General features: G+C 45.5%; 1 pseudogene; it reads left to right on the top strand.

Annotated features, from left to right (window-relative positions):
- The first annotated feature begins 159 nt into the window (after positions 1-159).
- On the top strand, positions 160-1,305 carry LOC132240479 (eukaryotic translation initiation factor 3 subunit G-like; annotated as a pseudogene).
- Positions 1,306-15,220: the final 13,915 nt, after the last annotated feature.

Genomic DNA, 15,220 nt, shown 5'->3' with positions numbered 1-15,220 from the left:
GGAAATGGGACTTTCTGTCACTTTCAGAATAGAAAATAGGGTAATTTAACTTACCAGCCGCCCCCATAACTGCAATCTACACAGTGTCAATATATTTTTTCAAAGAAAGTTATTTACTCACTTTTTTCTGAGCCATAATTAAACTTTATGGTAAAAAAAAAAAAAAAAGTATAACTTCTGGTCTCTGGCCCAGGCTTGGGCTGCGTGGAGGAGTTCTGCAATGCCCACCAGAGACTTTGATTCGAAGCCCAGCTGGGCCGACCAGGTAGAGGAGGTAGAGGATGACAAATGCGTCTCCAGCAAGCTCCTCAAGGGGATCCCTTTGGCCACTGGCGACGCGAGCCCAGAGCCCGAGCAGCTGCCGGGAGCTCCACATCTGGTACCCAAGGAGGTCATCAATGGGAACATCAAGACAGTAACCGAGTACAAGATAGATGAAGATGGCAAGAAGTTCAAGATTGTCCGCACCTTCAGAATCGAGACCCGGAAGGCCTCAAAGGCAGTTGCAAGGAGGAAGAACTGGAAGAAGTTTGGGAACTCGGAGTTTGACCCACCAGGACCCAATGTGGCCACCACCACGGTCAACGATGATGTGTCCATGATTTTTATCACCAGCAAGGAGGATCTGAACCGCCAGGAGGAGGAGGACCCAATGAACAAGCTCAAGGGCCAGAAGATCGTGTCCTGCCGTATCTGCAAGGGCGACCACGGGACCACCCGCTGTCCCTACAAGGACGCGCTGGGGCCCACGCAGAAGGAGCTGGCTGAGCAACTGGGCCTGTCCACCGGTGAGAAGGAGAAACTGCCTGGAGAGCTGGAGCCTGTGCAGGCGGCCCAGATCAAGACAGGGAAGTACGTGCCACCGAGCCTGCGGGATGGGGCCAGCTGCCGTGGGGAGTCCGTGCAGCCCAACCGCAGAGCCGATGGCAATGCCACCATCCGCGTCACCAGCCTGTCAGAGGACACCCTGAGACAGACCTGCAAGAGCTCTTTAGACCCTTTGGCTCCACCTCCCGCATCTCCTTGGCGAAGGACAAGACCACCGGCCAGTCCAGGGCTTTGCCTTCATCAGCTCCCACCGCCGTGAGGACGCTGCCCGCACCATTGCCGGAGTGTCGGGCTTTGGCTCCGACCACCTCATCCTCAACGTCGAGTGGGCTAAGCCATCCACCAACTAAACCAGCTGTTGCTGCTGCTGCTGCTTGGCACCTGGCCCCAGGACCCTGTGGCAACAGAAGGCGACCTCCAAAAGCAGGGAACTCCAAGGGCAATAAAAAGGCTCCAATTGCAAAAAAAAAAAAAAAACGTATACACATTTCAACAGCTGATTGCTCAATTGACGTTTCTTTTAAGATTTAACCCATTGGAATTGATAATTATTCAAAGTGCATATACATTTTAGGGGGCACCCTGTATACTCTACTCTGCGTTAACTAGGTTGTTCACGCTCCTTTTCAAAGCCAGTCCCTCCCCTCAATGTCTTTCCCCCCTTTCCTACATTATCAGCTTTTCCCTCTATTCTAGGGTTTCTATGAATGCAAACACCTGCTATTATCTAGACCATCTTTTACAAAATCATCTTTTGCAGCAAAACACCTCAGAATTTACAGTATTTACTCACTGCCTCGGATCCTTGTTCTCTCTTGATCCACTCCAATTAGTATTCATGCCTACCACACCACTGAAACTGCTCTTTTTACATATTAAATGCAAGAGGCACTTTGAGCTTTCAACAGTATTTGACTGAGGTATTTCCTTGTGCTTGATGCACTTTCTGATACCCTTGACCTCCAGAGCTTTTCTTTGGCCTTTCTTAGTCCTTATTTTTTGTTCACATTTCAGTTTCCTTTCCCAGTTCCCCGTTTTCCTGGATTCTGTCTTTGGAATATCCCAAAGGTAAGGCTCAGTACTTCCTCTGGACTCATTCATTAGTGATCTCATCTAATCTCTTAGGGGTTTTTTGTTTGTTTCTTTGTTTTTTTGTTGAAACTAGAGGCCCAGTGCATGACATTCATGCATGGGGGAGGGGGTCCCTGCGCCCTCTCGCAGTCTGGGACCCCTCAGGGGATGTCCACCTGCCGGCGTAGGACATCCCTCGAGGGGTCCTTAGTGGTGCCACAGAGGCAGGAGAGGCTCCCGCCACTCACCAGCTGTGAGCCCAGCTTCTGGCTGATCAGTGCTCCCCCTGTGGGAGCGCATTGACCACCAGGGTGCAGCTCCTGCATTGAGCGTCTGCCCCCAGGTGGTCAGTGCGCATCATAACGACCGGTCATTCCACTGTTTGGTTGATTTCCATATTAAGGTTTTATTATATAGGATAATCTCGTGGTTTTAAATAACATCTGTATACTGATGACTCACCAATTTATGGCTCTAGTCCCATGGTCGGCAAACTGTGGCTCTCGAGCCACATGTGGCTTTTTGGCCCCTTGAGTGTGGCACTTCCTAAGCCTTAGGAGTACCCTAATTAAGTTAATAACAATGTACCTACCTATATAGCTTAAGTTTAAAAAATTTGGCTCTCAAAAGAAATTTCAATCATTGTACTGCTGATATTTGGCTCTGTTGACTAATGAGTTTGCCGACCACTGCTCTAGTCCATACCTCTCCACTGAACTCCAGAAATATATTCCACGGCCTATTTGATATCTCCACTTGGGTCTTGAATAGACATATCAAACTTAACATGTCCAAAATGGAACTGATTTTCTTCCACATCCCCCCCCCCCCCCCCACACACACACCCAACCTTGTTCAACATTTTTCTCCCTCTCCGCTGATGGCAACTCCATCCTTCCCATTGCTCAGGCTAAAAATCTTTGGAATCGAACTTGACTACTATCTCTCATCACATCCATCCATGAAGAAGTTCTGTTGGTTCTACCTTCAAAATAGATCCAGAACCAGACCATTTCTTCTCACCTTCCCTGCTAACATCAAGGCACTGGCATCTCTCACTAGGATTGTTAAAAGGGCCTCTGACTTCAAGCTGGACTGTCCACAGTCAGAGTGATGCTATCAAATGTAAGTCAGATCATGCCACTCCCCTGCTCACAACCTTTCAATGGCTCCCACCTCGTTCAGACCCAAACTACAATTCTTACCGCGGCCTACAGGACCCCCAAGATCTGCCTTTCTCTCCTGTCTCTGACCTCACTCACCTCCTGCCACTCTTCCCCTTCCCCACGCTGCCTCACTGTCCATGTGCTCCTCCTCACGCAACCAGGCAACTCCTGGTTCCTCCGCTCAAATGCCCTTCCTTCCCCAAGATACGCCCGGGGCGAGCTGCCTCACTTCAACTCAATGTTTTCAATGTGAGCTTCCCCAGCCACCCTCAGTATAATCGCAAGAAACCTCTCTCCAAATACTCTTTTCCCTTACCCTATCTTTTTCCCCAAAGAATTTCAACATCTCCCACTCTATATTATTTATTGGTTTATTATGAATATTATAAATTGTTTTACCTTGCTAAAATAAATGCAAGTCCCACAAAGGCAGACATTTTTTAAAATCTATTTTGTTCACTGATAAATCCCAAGCTCCTAGCACATAGAGTTTACTCAATACAGATGTGTGAATAAATTAATTTACCCATCAATGAATCCATACCTTTGTAAATACTGCCTTTATCCGGCCCTTTCTACGTGGCACACCTCTGTTCCACTTTCCAAACCAGCTAATAACTTCTGAAAAGCCTTTTCTGATTTTCCCAAACTGTTTCCCCTTGCCCTCCTGTTGGACCTCTTATAGCACACACCATTGTACACTAATGATACGTTTACATGTGTTTACTTCCCTTGCTAAATGAAAAGGAGGTAGAGTATCTAATGCACCTGTGTAATCCTGGCCTGTCCCCTTCTCTCACTTGCAGATAGCGGGTTGTCAACAATGAAACAGAAAACGCTGCTTACTGCGCTTGGTGCTGGACTGATAAACAGAACTCAGTGGCAGGCGGCCACAGAGGGAGCCGCGGGTCTGGGACTCCTTTTCTGAAGTCCTGTAGGCTGAGGCTGCTACAAAGCTGAGGCCAGCTGAGTCACTCCTCCATCTCAGCCTCTAACTCTGAAAGGGTGACTTTGGTCCTCGATGGGCAGCCCTTCTCTACTTTGTAAAGTTCATGCAGGTTGCCTTTGCATCAGGCCGAGGAAGGAAGAATGAGAGGGTAGGCAGTAGAAGATCCGTCATAGAAGGCCTCGCCTGAAATCCCAGGAATTCCTTAGGAATTGATCATCTTAGCTCCCTCTTTCTTCACCCAGCCTGGGCTTCAGGATTCACATCCCGGGCGGAGCTGAAAGAAGCTTATCACCTGTAGGTATGTAGCACCGCACTTTTCCTTATAGGATTTACCCATGCAACCTTTGGATGGGTTCTTAGAAGAATTACATATTGGACTTCTTGCACAAAGTAAGAAAGGTTTTAAAGCATTCTGGTATTGTCAAATTAAAAAACAATTAAAATATATTTATGTGGTTTTGAATTATAGCCTACTTGTTAAAATAGCTATTGTTTCTCCTGGACGGCATGGCTCAGTGGTTGAGCATCAACCTATGAACCAGGAGGTCACGGTTCCATTCCCAGTGAGGGCACATGCCTGGGTTGTGGTCTCCATCCCAAGTGTGGGGTGTGTAGGCGGCAGCCTAGCAATGATTCCCTCTCATCGTTGATGTTTCTATCTAGCTCTCTTTCTCCCTTCCTCTCTGAAATCAATAAAAATCTCTTTTTTAGAATAGCTATATTTTTCCCTAAGGACAGTGGCATTTTCACCTTGGTGTCCTCTCACTCTGGGTCTCAAGAGGATGGAGAACATAGCAGAATGATTGAATAAATATATTTTTCAAATAACAGTGAATTGAAAGGCAATGGTAGAAAAGTGATTACCAATTTTTAATGATTTTCAGATTGAAAGAAAGCCATTTTGGTGGAGAAACCAAGATGGCGGCATAGGTAGACACCTGAAATTGCTGCCTGGCACAACCACTTAAAAAATGCAACTAAAAGACAAAACGGGCACCATCCAGAACCACAGGAAGGCTGGCTGAGTGGAAATTCTACAACTAGAAGGAAAGAAAAAAGCACACTGAGACTCAGAGGAGATGCAGAACTAAAGTGCAGAGGTATGGAGGCACAAGTGGAAAGGGCTGGCAAATAAGGACGCGATTGTCTTTTTCAATCGGGAGGGAGACACAAGCTTCCAACTGCTCTGAACTCCAGTTCCAGGTGAGTCTCGGGGGACCCAGACTCATACAGGGAGAAACTGGACTGTCTGGCAACGGGAGGAACTTGAGGGCAGCTTTCTCTCAGAGGTGCTTGCAGCAATTACCTTGGGACACTGAACCCCGGGGCCTCTTAGGGCAGGGCTGAGGATCAGCCATAGCTGTTTGCTCCACCCTGTTGATTTCCTGAAACCCCGCCCCACCCAAACTGTGCTCAGAGGCTTTTGCATATGAATGACCTGGCCCTTTGCAATCTAAAATTACCTAACAAACTGCAGCTGGGTCAGAGAAACCCAGAACATCTAAAAGAAGGCCCAAGGCCCCACAGCAGCCTCCATTGCTTCACAGCTGGGCCTCATCTGGGCACCTCCAAACCCCAAACAAAGAAGAGGAATCTGCAGATCTCTCCGTAGCTCTTGCTGGGTAGCCTCAGGCAGAAGCTAAATTAGCACCTCCTTAGAGATCCAAGAGCCAGTGTACCCAGTGGTCAGAGTGGGACCATCCAGATTACAACTCCTCAGATCCATAAGGGACACACTCAGGGGGCAGACTCAGTGAGCACCAAAGCACCACTGAAGCAAGTCTTGCCCCAGAAGGGTGTCTCCAGCACAGAAGTTCTCCCACTGCAGACACAGCTGATTCTCACAGCCAACTGGCCTGGAGGTCAATTCCTCCCAGGGAAACTTACAATAATCAAGGCTTAACTACAAGACTGTGCACAAAGCCCACAAAGGGGTGCACGAAGAGTGTCTACCTCAGGTAATTGGGGAGGCTGAGTCACTGGGCCTTATAGGACACCTAGCACAGAAAGCCACTCTATCAACACAGGGAAGCAGCCAGAATGCGGAGACAAAGAAACAGGTCACAAATGACAGAAATGGAGGAAAGCAAACTACTGGATATAGAGTTCAAAACCACACTTTTAAGGTTTTTCAAGAATTCTCTAGAAACCGCTGATAAATTTAGTGAGACCCTCGATAAATCTAGTGAGACCCTCAAGGATATGAAAAAGGACCAAATAGAAATTAAGCATACACTTAATAAAGAATAAAGAATATTATACAGAGATCCAACAGCGGACTAGAGGATCCCAAGAATCAAGTCAAAGATTTGAAATACAAAGGAAGCAAAAAACACTCAACCAGAAAAGAAAAAAGAAAAATGAATCCAAAAATATGAAGATAGTGTAAGGAGCCTCTGGGACAACTTCAAGCATACCAACATCCGAATTATGGGGGTTCCAGAAGAAGAGAGAGAGCAAGATATTGAAAACCTATTTGAAGAAATAATGACAGAAAACTTCCCCTACCTGGTTAAAGAATAGACTTACAAGTCCAGGAAGCGCAGAGAACCCCAAACAAAAGGTATCCAAAGAGGACCACACCAAGACACATCATAATTAAAATGCCAAGAGCAAAAGACAAAGAGAGTATCCTAAAAGCAGCAAGAGAAAAAAAAGTCAGATACCTACAAGGGAGTACCCATAAGATTGTCAGCTGATTTCTCAACAGAAACTATGCAGGCCAGAAGGGAGTGGCGAGAAATATTCAAAGTGAAGAATAGCAAGAACCTACAACCAAGATTACTTTACCCAGCAAAGCTATCATTCAGAATTGAAGGTCAGATAAAGAGCTTCACAGATAAGAAAAAGCTAAAGGAGTTCATCACCACCAAACCAGTATTATATGAAATGCTGAAAGGTATCCTTTAAGAAGAGGAAGAAGAAGAAAAAGGTAAAGATACAAATTATGAACAACAAATATGCATCTATTAACAAGTGAATCTAAAAATCAAGTGAATAAATAATCTGATGAACAGAATAAACTGGTGAATAGAATAGAATCAGGGGCATAGAAAGGGAGTGGACTGACAATTCTTGGGGGGAAACGGTGTGGGGGGTGCGGGAAGAGACTGGACATAATCGTACACCTAAGGATGAGGACAGTGGGGGGTGGGGGTAAAGACAGAGGGTGGGGTTGGAACTGGGTGGAGGGGAGCTATTGGGGAAAAAAGAGGAACAACTGTAATAATCTGAACAATAAAAAATTTAATTTAAAAAAAAAGAAAGAAAGAAAGCCATTTTAACCCAAGATCCGTTTTAAAAAAAGGGTGGGGGAAGTAATGTTAGTCAAAAAAATATTAAGTCAAGAGTGATATTTTTAAAATATATATATTTTATTGATTTCGGAGAGGAAAGTAGAAGGAGAGAGATAGAAACATCAATGATGAGAGAGGTCGACGAAGTAAGTGCATAATACACAGATATGCTCCCAAGACCAAAGTGGAATTACAACTAAAATACAAAAAATATCCTGAATAATCAACTGAAGACTAGTTGAAGAGAACCCTGATAACCAAGGATGGAAAGTGGAGGCCTCATAGAGACAGGTAGGAAGGGTGGAGGCATGAAAAGACTGGGGAGGCTCCCACAGACAGTAGCGGAAGTTCTGGAGACATATCTCAGCTGGGGGATCTGCCACTGAGAACTCTGGTGTATAAACCCCAAGCTGGGCCCTCCAGCAGAGCACTCCAGAACTGAGAAAAGTGCCACATAACATCTGGCTGTGAAAAGCATCAGGGTGCCTGGCCAGCCTAGGTCAGTGGTTGAACATCAACCTATGAACCAAGAGGTCACAGTTCGATTCCCAGTCAAAGCATATGCCCAGGCTGTGGGCTCCATCCTCAGTGGGAGACATGCAGAAGGCAGCCAATCAATGATTCTCTCTCATCATTGATGTTTCTATCTCTCTCCTCCTCGTCCTTCTTCTCTGAAATCAATGAAAACATATTTTTAAAGTGTTTTAATAAAAGAAAAGCAGCAGGGTTACTGTCTGCCAGGAAGAGACAACTTGAAATGCAGGCATCCTCTTAAAGGGCCAATGCACAACATTTCGTGTGCAGCCATTCACCTTGGGTTCCAGCAGAAGGAGGGCAGAGTGGACTAGAGCTGTGTGAGCAGAAGTCAGGGTTGGGGGCTCTGGGATTAGAACTCAGAAGGCAGACACCCTGCTTGCCTGTACTAAATCGTTCCTTCATGCTGAGAGGGTCATCTTTCTCAGGCAGACCTTTGCTATTCAGGCAGTTTTTGGTTGGGGGTTGGGGGGGCAGACAGTTGACTCACCCTTACTCCTTACTCCACCCTGTTGAGTTTCTGAGGCCCATTTCTGAAAATAACAATTAGTCTCCAGGTAGAAGCAATTGCCCCACCCTTTTGGAAAACCTCTCGTCCCACCTGTGGACCATTGCCTGAGGCTAATCAAGACTAAAACCAGAGATTAAAAATGGTAGCAGAGTAAGTGGATGCTACACAGACATGCTCCCAGGAAAACTGGAATTACAACTAAAATACAGAAAAACTTCCTGAATAATCAAAGGCAAACTCACTGGAGAGAACCGTAATAACAGAGGACCTAAAGTGGAGACTGCACAGAGACTGGTAGGAGGGCAGAGGCAAGAAAGGGCTTGCAGGGCTCCCAAAGACAGCAACAAAGTTCAGGAGAGATATCTCAGCTGTGGGGAGTTGCCACTGAGAACTCTAGGATCTAATTCCCAAGCTGGGCCTCCCAGCAGAGAGCACCAGAAATGAGAAGGGTAACCACATAACATCTGGCTGTGAAAAGCAGTGGGGTTGCTGTCTGCCAGGGAGAGACGGCTGGAAATTCAGATACCCTCTAAAAGGGCCAACTCTAAAAATTCCCTGGGGAGCCACTCAACTTGTGCTCCATCAGAGGGAGGGCAGAGTGGACTGGAGCTGTGTGAGCAGAAGCCAAGACTGGGAACTCAGGGGTTAGAGCTCAGAAGGCAGACACCACTGGTTTCCTGTGCTGAGTCATTCCCTTACACAGCAGAGGACATCTTTCCCATACAGACATTTGCTATAGAGAAGGCCTTGCCTGGGGAAAAGATAGCTGACCCACTCTATTGGAAAACACTTTGCCCCATGCTGTGGAGTTCCTAAAACTAACAATTAGCCTCCAAGCAGAAGCAACTGCCCCACCCTGTTGAAAAAAAACTCTCATCACAACTGAAGATGATGGCCTGAGAGCAATTCAAATCAGAACCCTATCAGTCTGTAGGCAGAGGAGGTCTCTGGAGGCTTTGAGTCTTTGCCTGATCTAATTATTCAGAAACAGTGTTTAATACTGTCCTGCTCTAGAGATTGAGAGGCATAGCAGATCTACCTAATACATAGTCACAAACCCAAACAGGCATGCAAAATGAGGAGATAAAGAAACAACCCCCAAATGAAAGAACAAGAGAATTCTCCAGAAGAAGAGATAAATGAAAGAGATAAGAAACTTATCTGAAACAGAGTTTAGAGAAATGATGGTAAAGATGCTCAACAGCATGAGAAAAGGTATAGTAACTATGAAAACAGAAATAACGAATGACATAACAATAATAAAGAGCACATTGGAAGAAATACACAGCAGATTAGGAGAAGCTGAGGATCAGATCAGTGAATTAGAAGACAGGATTGAAAGAATCACTCAATCAGAGAGCCAAAAAGAAAAAAAAAACAATTAAAAAACAGGAGGACAGCTTAAGGGAGCTGTAGGACAATGTGAAACATAAAAATATTAGAACAGGTGTGTCAGAAGAGGCAGAAAGATAGAAAGGGATAGAGAATGGGTTGAAGAAATAATGGCAGAAAACTTCCCAAACATGGTGAAAGAAAAAGTCACATAAGTTCAGGAGGCATAGAAAACTCAACAAAGAAGAATCCAAACAGGCCCTCACCCAGACACATAATTAAAATGCCAAAAATAAAAGACAAAGAGAGAATCTTAAAGGCAGCAAGAGAAAAGCAAACTGTTACCTACAAAGGAGCTCCCATAAAGCTGTTAGCTGATTTCTCATCAGAAACTCTATAGGCCAGAAGGAGTGGCCTGAAGTTCTCAAGGTAATGAAAAGCAAGGATCTAAAACCAAGATTACTGTATCCAGCAAGGCTATCATTCAAAATAGGCAGTCAAATAAAGAGCTCTATGAACAACAACCAAAAAAAAGGCTAAAGGAGTACATCACCACCAAGCCAGCATTACAAGAAATGCTAAAAGGCCCTAACCGGTTTGGCTCAGTGGATAGAGCGTCAGCCTGCAGACTCAAGGGTCCCAGGTTTGATTCCGGTCAAGGGCATGTACCTTGCTTGAGGGCACATCCCCAGTAGGGAGTGTGCAGGAGGCAGCTGATCGATGTTTCAATCTCATTGATGTTTCTAAATCTCTATCCCTCTCCCTTCCTCTCTGTAAAAAATCAATAAAATATGTTTTAAAAAAGAAATGCTAAAGGGACTGCTGTAATGAGAAGATGAAACAGAAACCTAGGCATACAGAATAAAAATGACTATAAATAAGTACCTATCAATAATAGCCCTAGAGGAGAAGAACCAAGATGGCGGCATAGGTAAACACCTATACTTGCTGCCTCTCACAACCACATCAAAATTACAACTAAAGCCAGGAAGGGTTTGGCTCAGTGGATGGAGCATCGGCCTGTGGACTCAAGGGTCCCAGGTTCGATTCCAGTCAAGGGCATGTGCCTTGGTTGCGGGCACATCCCCGGGGGGGGGGGGGGAGGAGGAGGCGGCTGGTTGATGTTTCTCTTTCATCGATGTTTCTGGCTCTCTATCCCTCTCCCTTCCTCTCTGTGGAAAATCAATGAAATATATATTTTTTTAAAAAATTACAACTAAAAGGCAGAACAACGACCACCCAGAACCACGGAAAAGCTGGCTGAGTGGAAGTTTCACAACTAGAGAGGTGAAGAAAGCTCATTGAGACTGGTAAGAGGTGGGGAGATGCAGAAAGTGTTGGCACCTGGATGTGCTGCTCTTCTAATAGAGAAGGAGATACAAGCTCCCAATTGCTCTAAACTCCAGTTCTGGGCGAGACTCTGGGGGACCCAGACACATATGGGGAGAAACTGGACTGTCTGGCATTGGGACAGGAATGCAAGGGAGGCTTTCTCTCAGGGGTGCTCGCAGAGATCATTGTTCCTAAACCAGGGCTCAAGACGCTGAGACGCGGGGCAGGGCTGACTGGGAGCCATTGCTCTTTGCTCTGCTCTGGTGATTCCCAGAGACCCCGCCCCACCCAATTTACAACCCCACCCAAGCTGTGTGCATCTGCTTTTGCATATGAATGGCCTGTCTTTTCTCCATCTAAAACCTGTCAAACTGCAACTGGGTCAGAGAGCCCCAAAGCTTCCAAAAGAAGGCCCAAGGCCCAGCAGCAGCAGCCTGCCTTGCTTCATAGCTGGGCCTCGTCTGGGCACTTCCAAACCCCATACAAGAGGAGGAATCTTCAGATATCTCTGTAGCTTCTGCTGGACAGCCCAGACAGTGGCTGACCTTGCACCTCCTTGGAGATCCAAGAGCCAGTGTACCCAGAGTGAGACCATACTGGATTACAAGTCTTCACATCCATAAGAGACACACTCAAGGGGCAGACTCAGTGAGCACTAAAGCCCCACTGAAGCAAGTCCTGCCCCATAAGGGTGTCTCCTGCACAACAGATCTTCCAGTGTAGACACAGCTGGACATCACAGCCAATTGGCCTGTAGGTCAATTCCTCACAGTGATACCAACAGCAATCAAGGGTTAACTACAACAACACTGTGTAAACAGCCTACAAAGGGGTGCACCAAGAGCGTCCACCTCAGATAACTGGGGAGGCTGAGCCACTGGGCCCTATAGGACACCTACCACAAAAGGATACTCTATCAACTCAAGGAGACTTAGCAGCTACCCAATACATACAAACCACTCTTATTCAACATAGTACAGGAAATCCTAGCCACAGTGATCAGGCAAGAAGAAAAAATAAAAGGCATCCAGATTGGAAAGGAGGAAGTAAATCTCTCATTGTTTGCAGATGACATGATATTATACATAAAAAACCCTAAAGACTCCACCAAAAAAGTACTAGATTTAATAAATGAATTTGGCAATGTAGCAGGATACAAAATCAACACCCAGCAATCAACGGCTTTTTTGTACACCAATATTAATTTTCAGAAAAAGAAACTAAACATACAATTCCATTTACCATTGCAACAAAAAAATTCAAATAGTTAGGAATAAACTTAACCAAAAAGGCAAAAGATCTGTATTTGGAAACTTACAGGATGTTAAAAAAAAGAGACAGAAGATATAAACAAGTGGAAGAATATACCATGTTCATGGATTGGTAGAATCAATATCATTAAAATGTCCATACTACCCAAGACAATCTACAAATTCAATACAATCTCTATTAAATAACAACATATTTCACAGATCTAGAACAAATACTCCAAAAATTTATATGGAACCAAAAAAGACCCCAAATAGCTGCAGCAATCTTGAAAAAGAAGAACAAAGTTGGAGGAATCACAAAACAGATTTCAATTTACATTACAAGGCCACTGTAATCAAAACAGCCTGGTACTGGCACAAGAACAGGCAGATAGAATAATTGAACAGAACACAGACCCCAGAAATCAACCCAAGACATTATGATCAATTAATATTTGACAAAGGAGGCCAGAGCATACAACGGAGTCAAGGCAGTCTCTTCAATAAATGGTGCTGAGAAAATTATACAGACACATGCAAAAAAAATGAAACTAGACCACCAATTTACAGCATACACAAGAATAAACTCAAAATGCATAAAAGACTTAAATGTAGGTAGTGAAACATAAAAATCCTACAAGAAACTATAGGCAGCAAAAACTCAGAAATCTCTCCAGGCAATATGTTTACAGATAATATCCTAAGGTAACGAAAACTAAGGAGAAAATAAACAAATGAGACTACATCAAAATAAAAAGCTTCTGCACAGCAAAAGAAACCATCACCAAAACCAAAAGGGAGCCCACTGTATGGGAGAACATATTTGGCAATGATACATCTGATAAAGGGTTAATATCCAAAATATATAAGGAACTCATACAACTTAACAAAAGGAAGGCAATCCAATTTAAAAAATGGGCAAAGGAAAAATACAACTAAAAGACAAAACGGACATCATCCAGAACCACAGGAAGGCTGGCTGAGTGGAAATTCTACAACTAGAAGGAAAGAGAAAAGCACACTGAGACTCAGAGGAGGTGCGGAACTAAAGTGCAGAGGTACAGAGGCACACCCGGGAAGGGCTGGCAACTGAGGACTCGGCGCACGTGGAAAGGGCTGGCAGCCGAGGATGCGGTGCATGTGGAAAGGGCTGGAAACTGAGGACACGGTTATCTTTTTCAATCGGGAGGGAGCCTCAAGCTCCCAACTGCCCTGAACTCCAGTTCCGGGAGAGTCTCTGGGGACCCAGACTCATATGGGGAGAAACTGGACTGTCTGGCATCGGTTGGAACTCAAGGGCGGCTTTCTGTCAGAGGTCTTTGCAGTGATTACAGGGACACTGAGTAGCGGGGCCTCTTAGGGTAGGACTGAGGAGCAACCATAGCTGCTTGCTCCGCCGTGTTGATTCCCTGAGACCTCGCCCCACCTAAGCTGTGCACAGAGGCTTTTGCATATGAAAAGCCTGGCCCTTTGCAATCTGAAAATTACCTAACAAACTGCAGCTAGGTCAAAGAAACCCAGAACTTCCAAAAGAAGACCCAAGGCCACACAGCAGCTTGCATTGCTTCACAGCTGGGCTCCTGCTGGGTAACCTCAGGCAGAGGCTAAATTAGCACCTCCTTAGAGATCCAAGAGCCAGCGTACCCAGTGGTCAGAGTGGGACCATCCAGATTACAACTCCTCAGATCCATAAGGGACACACTCAAGGGGCAGACTCAATGAGCACCAAAGCACCACTGAAGTAAGTCTTGCCCCAGAAGGATGTCTCCAGCACAGAAGTTCTCCAACTGCAGACACAGCTGATTCTAACAGCCAATCAGCCTGGAGGTCAATTCCTCCCAGTGATACCTACAACAATCAAGGCTCAACTACAACAAGACTGTGCACAAAGCCCACAAAGGGGTGCACGAAGAGTGTCTACCTCAGGTAATTGGGGAGGCTGAGCCACTGGGCCCTATAGGACACCTAGCACAGAAAGCCACTCTATCAACACAGGGAAGCAGCCAAAATGCAGAGACAAAGAAACAGGTCACAAATGACAGAAATAGAGGAAAGCAAACTACTGGATATAGAGTTCAAAACCACACTTTTAAGGTTTTTCAAGAATTCTCTAGAAACCACCGATAAACTTAATGAGACCATCAAGAAATCTAGTGAGACCCTCGAGGTTATGAAAAAGGACCAAATAGAAATTAAGCATACACTGACTGAAATAAAGAATATTATATAGAGTTCCAACAGCAGACTAGAAGATCGCAAGAATCAAGTCAAAGATTTGAAATATGAAGAAGCAAAAAAACACCCAACCGGGAAAACGAAAAGAAAAAAGAACCCCAAAATATGAAGATAGTTTAAGGAGCCTCTGGGACAACTTCAACCATACCAACATCTGAATTATCAGGGTGCCAGAAGAAGAGAGAGAGCAAGATATTGAAAACTTATTTGGAGAGAGAACCAAGATGGCGGCGTAAGGTACAGACCTGTGCGTGCTGCCTCCCACAACAACATCGAGACTACCAACTATAAGACAAAGAGCCATTATTCAGAACCATGGGAAAGCCATCATTCAGAACCATGTGACCAGTGGAAGCTCTACAACTGGAAGGAAAGGAAGAAGAGCATTGAGACTGAGTAAGTTGTGCAGAGGCGCCAAGAACAAAGGTACGGTGTTCGGGGACGCGGGGACGTGGAGTCACGGAGAGGTGAGGAGTCACGGAGACGCCATTGCCCTATGCCCCACCCTGGTGATTCGCCAAGAACAGAGGTGTGGAGTCGCGCGCCACACGGGCTGCAACTGGATGCGCGGTTGTTTTCAATCGGAAGGGGAGGCAGACTCTCAAATCCACTGAGCTTGTTTGGGGTGGGATCCTGAGGTCCCAGATCCCTACGGGGAAAGGCGGGACAGCCTTGCAATGGGCCGGAGAGCGAGAGTGGCTGTCTCGCGGAACTGC

Source organism: Myotis daubentonii, chromosome 9 (genome assembly GCF_963259705.1).
Source record: "Myotis daubentonii chromosome 9, mMyoDau2.1, whole genome shotgun sequence".
Taxonomy (NCBI): Eukaryota; Metazoa; Chordata; class Mammalia; order Chiroptera; family Vespertilionidae; genus Myotis; species Myotis daubentonii.
Note: the sequence above shows the minus strand (reverse complement) of the source record. Positions and strands in the feature narration are given on the sequence as shown.